Genomic DNA, 6,000 nt, shown 5'->3' on the forward strand with positions numbered 1-6,000 from the left:
TTGTTTTCCATTTTCTTGAGTCCCAGGACAAATGAGTTAGGAATGATCGGGGCTGTATACATTCTGTTCCATGTAAATTGCAGGGGATTGAAGATGCGCTGTTCACAAGAAATTGGCTGCCATGCTATATAGTACTGATGTGTTTTTGGACCTTCCTTGGGGGTGTGGCTACAGGGTCTCTCATTATTAACTCCTGCCATTCAGAATTTACTAGTACACCACAGGATATGTGAAGTGAACCAGTGGCTTCGTAGCTGAGTGTTGACTTGAACCCTCACCTGTACACTCCTAGGCTATGTTCACATCACACATTAAGCATACTATGACACCAGACTTTCCGAGTGTCCCTATTTTCCAGGGACAGCCCCAGATTTACAGAAGCCATCCCAGTTTCTGATTTGATCCCGGAATATCCCGCTTTTCCTTAGGATATCCCCATTTCATCAGAGAAGTGCTGGAGGGTGTGGTTGTTGTTGTTTAGTCATTTAGTCGTGACCCCATGGACCAGAGCATGCCAGGCACTCCTGTCTTCCACTCCCTCCCGCAGTTTGGTCAGACTCATGTTTGTAGCTTCGAGAACACTGTCCAAACATCTCGTCCTCTGTCGTCCCCTTCTCCTTGTGCCCTCCATCTTTCCCAACATCAGGGTGTTGTAGGGAGGGTGTGGTAGGACATCCTTATTTTCATCAGAGAAATGCTGGTGGGTAGGGAATAGGATATCCATATTTTCATTGGAGAAGCATTTGGAGGGAACACCTCTCTTTTCATTGGAGAAGTGTTGGAGGGTATGTGACACCACTTTAAACAGTGATGACTTCCCCCAAAGAATTCTGGGAGCTCTAGTTTGTTAAGGGCGCTTAGAGTTGTCTGGAGAGACCCCTATTCCCCTCACAAAACTATAATTTCTGGATTTCCCTGGGCAGAGCAATTGCTCTGGGAATTGTAGTTCTGTGAGGGGAAAAAGGATATCCTAACAACTTTTAGCACCCTTAACAAACAATGGCTCCCAGAATTCTTTGGGGAAGCCATCACTGTTTGTGATACCGCTTTAAATGTGTGCATTGCATGTAACCTAAAACACTGCACCACTCCAACTCTAAGTAACCCGATATGGTATAAGGCAGCTTTATATATCATTAACTCTTTCCCCCTCCTTTCACTTTCTCTAGAATATCTGCATGTGGTCCGTCTGCTTTTGATACTAGCCTTAATCTGTGATTTCGCTGCCCTTATTTTTTCATGGGAGCCTCTTACTCGGGTCATGAAAAAGGTGGTATCCGAAAGCCTGCTTTCTTCTGTGGCCCACTTCAGCGCAGGTATTGTGTAAGCCGTAATAGTAATATATGATAGAATAGCACTCCCGAACCCCACCCCAACCCCAACCCCCACGAACCAGCTAAAAAATCACAGAGCAGTGAGCCATGGAAGAGTGTTGATTCAGGATTGGAGAGAAAGGACCAACTGTGAACACTGCAAAAGGGAGCAAATGCGAAAGGGAACAGGAATCCTGTGCCAGAGGGTGAAGCCTCCTCCCTGAGTGATATTTTCCCCTAGAGCAGGTGTGGAGAGCCTTTGTCCTTCCAGATACTGCTGAACTACAACTCCTAACAGCCCCAGCAAGCATGACCAAAGAGCAGGGATGATGAGAACTGTAGTTTGGCAACATCTGGGTGGAGGGAGCAAAGGTTCCCCACACTTGGCTTAGAAAGCGGGAGGCAAGTAGCCTCTAAATTCCCAGGGCTCATGAAGGCCATATTTATTTATTTACCACTCTGGGCGGCTTCCAACAAATACCAAAATACTTTAAAATATCACAGATTAAAAACTTCCCTAAACAGGGCTGCCTTTAGGTGATTTCTAAATGTCAGCCCTGTTTAGGGACGTTTTTAAGCAAGTTGGCTTTATAAATAACTGAACACTACTTTGATAGGGGTTGTCCCTTGTTTAAGCTATCTCTCTCTCTCTCTGTGTGTGTGTGTGTGTGTGTGTGTGCGTGTGTGAATTAAACAAGAAGGTCAAAAGTAAAAATGGATCTTTAAAAAAGAAAATAGTCCTTATAATTCCTATTTCAGTCAGAAACCCACACATGTGAGTGAACAAGGCCAGGCTGAGCTGGTCATTTCTTACATCAAGGGCCCTCCTCCTCCTCCTCCTCCTCCTCCTCCTCCTCCTCCTCCTCCTCCTCCTCCTCCTCCTCCCCCCTTTATCACTGACAGGGATGCCCAGAGTGGCTGGGGCAACACAACGAGATGGGCAGGGTATAAATAAGGTTGTTGTTGTTGTTGTTGTTGTTGTTGTTGTTGTTGTTGTTGTTGTTGTTGTTGTATGTGCATTGCTCATGCAATCATATTCATGCCTGCTGAGAATAAACCCTACTAAGGTCCACGGGACTTACTCTCAAGGAAGTGAGAGTAGGGCAGGGGTGAAGTATCTGTGTCCGCACATTGTTGGACTCCAGCTCCCATCAGCCCCAGCCAGCATAGCCAGTGGTTGAGGTTGATGGAAGTTGCAGTCCAGAAACATCTGGAGGGCCAAAGGTTGCTCAGCCATGGAGTATAGGGCTGACTATGTGCGATTTTAAGTTGATCTTGGGTGTTTGGAAACCTTATGTCGACTATTGATGGATATGTATGTTTAAGGTGTCCATACCAGATAATTCTGAAAATAAAATTAAGACATCCAGAAGAAGAGGGAAAAGGAGAATGGGATCACAACAAAGCCTTCTCTCGTCCTTCTTCTGCCTGCAGGTTTCTTCCTTTTCTGTTCTTTAGTGGTTACATACTGCAAGCTTGCAATTGAGGTTGATTCGGATGGGACTCATGCAGCACCATACCTGGGATTCTTCGCTGGGTGCTTTGCCTGTTTCCTGTGTTTCATCTTAGGTAAGTACAGCCCATACACAGGAGTGGCTCGCCCATGCAGTGGGCACCCCACAGGCGGCAGAGAAATGGCAGTTCCCTGCAAGATCTCGCAAGCCTGCTGCCATTGTTTTCATTGTGGGAGCCGCCGTGACACCCAGGTAAAGGGGGCAGCAGTGGGAGCAACATGGGGCAGCACCTTCCCATTTCACACCAGGCGGCAAAACGGGGCATGCCAACCCTGCCCAGGCACCTTACTTTTCAGAGGGCAACCCTCTACTTGAAGAGTTGACTGGCACAAGCCCACTTTTAAGATTAGGAGCCGTCAGAAGGGAGAGCTGCAGGAGACTTGGCGTTGCCCATCAGCAATGAGCAGCACAGGAGCCATGGCACTCCTAGGGGCTGGGGTCCCTTCAGCCCACCCCCACAATAAAATATTTGAGGAATCCAGGCCCCTGCAAAGTTGGTGGCCATTGCCATTCAAATGGTGTGTCATCTTGTTATTATGTGGGGTGGAGCTTACCTGAGTCCCCCATGTTTTTATTCAAGTTGGCACCCCTGGTGAGCAACACCTGTTCAGCAGACTGAGTGGGGTTTCTTAAGGGTGCTGGGAGTTGTAAGGAGACCCTAGCACAGTGTTGCAATTCCCGGAGTTCCCTGGGAAGAGGGATGGGCTCTTAAACCGATCTGAGAATTGTAGCTCTGACACCTTTGCTTGCTAAATAAATTTAATTGTATAGCTGAAAAATCTAAAATTATTGTTATTACTTGCTTAGTGGATTCTGAACAGCCGTCTTGCTGGACTAGTGATGGCTTCTTCTTTTTTCTACTCCCCCTGCACCCAGGAACCCTGAGTCTGCTGCAGCACAGGAGGTGGTTCTTTGGAAATAAAATAATGAAGATCTAAATAACACCAGCCGTGGATTCAAAGTGCATTACTGTTGGATCGCATGATATCTCCTGTGCAGTCTTTGGGCTGTACCCATCATTGCAGGCATTCTTCTCCATAAGCCACATATCAGGTCCTGGAGCCTGTCTGGAAAATGGAAATTCTGTGTGGCGATGTCACTTAAGAGAGTCACTGGAGATGTTGAAGGACTTCAGCAAGATACACATAGCAGCATTAAAAATAAACTGTTTGTCAAATGGATGTTTCTCAATCAGATATGTAATGCTATGCACACTCACTTCATTATTCTGTTTCTCGTGGCTAGTTTTGTCTCTGTGTTAATTTTATTTAGAAGCCCACACTTCTCCAAATGTTCTCTTCTGGCTAGGGATGAGCGAGAAAGTCAGTTCAGTTGTCAGCATGAACAATTCACTTTCAAAATCAGTACATGAACTGAAACAGAGCTATCCTTTTAAATTTGCTTCTCTGAAGTTTGTAATATGACTCCAAACCCACAACAATGGGTACAGAAGTACCAATAAGTGTGTGTAGAGGGGCAAAGTGTGCATCAAAATGCTTATGTTAGGTAGAATGGCAGAAGAACATGTATTACAGGAAGCTGCTTGAAATAATGCTAATAATTTGGCAAAATTGCAACTACAAAGAAACGATGAAGCAAACACAATTTTCAGGAGGATTTCCCATGTTTTCATGTTTCATGTGGAAACAATTTTTCTTGTTTTTTGTTTTTTTTTTAAATCGCATACTGATGTGGAAATGTGAATAAGAAATTGAGAGAAACTGAAATTGATAGATTCAGTAACCCATATTTCTGGACAACTTTGCACTATTTTTAGTCTGGTGAACATGAGGGAGAAATTTGATTCAGTTTGCAATTAGAGGTAAACTTACCTCACTTGCCTTTTTCACGATGATATGTGAGCAGGAACACAGCCATCCTTTAAAACATGCACCTATCTGAATTTTGCAGTACAATTCTGCAGCCAAGCAATGCCTACAAGGGAGGCTTTTTCTGGCATTGGGGGGGGGGGGAGAGGAATAGAAGAGAAGAGTTTCCAGGCCCAATTCAAGGTGCTCACATTGATATTTAAAGTGCTAAATGAGGCCCCAAATATTTGAAAGACTGCCAACAGACCCTTCTGAGTGCTAAAATCACCACATTGGCTACCTGTGCTATGAAATCAGAGCCTTCTTTCATTCTAAAGAAGAAACTTTGTGTAGGACAGCTAGTAAAAGCTAAAGGTAAAGGACCCCTGGACAGTTAAGTCCAGTCAAAGGCAACTATGTTGTTGTGGCGCTCATCTCACTTTCAGGCCGAGGGAGAAGGCTTTTGTCCACAGACAGCTTTCTGGGTCATGTGGGCAGCATGACTAAACCACTTCTGGCACAACTGAACACTGTGACGGAAACCAGAGCGCATGGAAACACTGTTTACCTTCCTGTCGCAGCGGTACCTATTTATCTACTTGCACTGGTGCACTTTTGAACTGCTAGGTTGGCAGGAGCTGGGACAGAGCAACAGGAGCTCACCCTGTCGTGGGGAATTGAACCGCCAACCTTCCGATCAGCAAGCACTAGAGGCCCAGTGGTTTAGGCCACAGCGCCACCCACTCCCCTAGGACAGCTAGTACATTGTTATTAAAACATGGCTTTCTTTGTTCCCATGGGAGCTGGGGATTGTTAGGTCTAGGCAGAAAGAGGGGTGTGTGACATCACTGGAAATATCACAAAGGCAGACATGGAAACCACCCAGAATCATGCTTGCTAGATGAGCAGCACAGAGGAAAGGAGGCCGTGTTCCTGTGATCTGATGCTGAAGGACAGAACCAACTATAGGGAGAGATGATACTGAGCAATAAGGTACATCCCAATCCACAGACCTGAGAATATGCGAGCAAATCACTTTGTATCTTGCATCTGGTCAGGAAGACAGAGTAGGCAAGACTCTGGCAAGCTGCTCCTTTATTCACAAACTTTCTTTCGGAGACAGCAATGCTTCTGAAGGTCTAAACCACAGAGCCTAGGGCTTTCTGATTGGATGGCTGGCGGTTCGAATCCCCACAACGGAGTGAGCTCCCATTGTTCAGTCCCTGCTCCTGCTCACCTAGCAGTTCAAAAGCACATCAAGTGCAAGTAGAGAAATAGTGGATAAATTCTGGCGGGAAGGTAAACGGCGTTTCCATGTGCTGCTCTGGTTCGCCAGAAGTGGCTTAGTCATGCTGGCCACATGGC

The sequence above is a fragment of the Zootoca vivipara genome, chromosome 6 (assembly GCF_963506605.1).
Source record: "Zootoca vivipara chromosome 6, rZooViv1.1, whole genome shotgun sequence".
Lineage (NCBI taxonomy): Eukaryota > Metazoa > Chordata > Lepidosauria > Squamata > Lacertidae > Zootoca > Zootoca vivipara.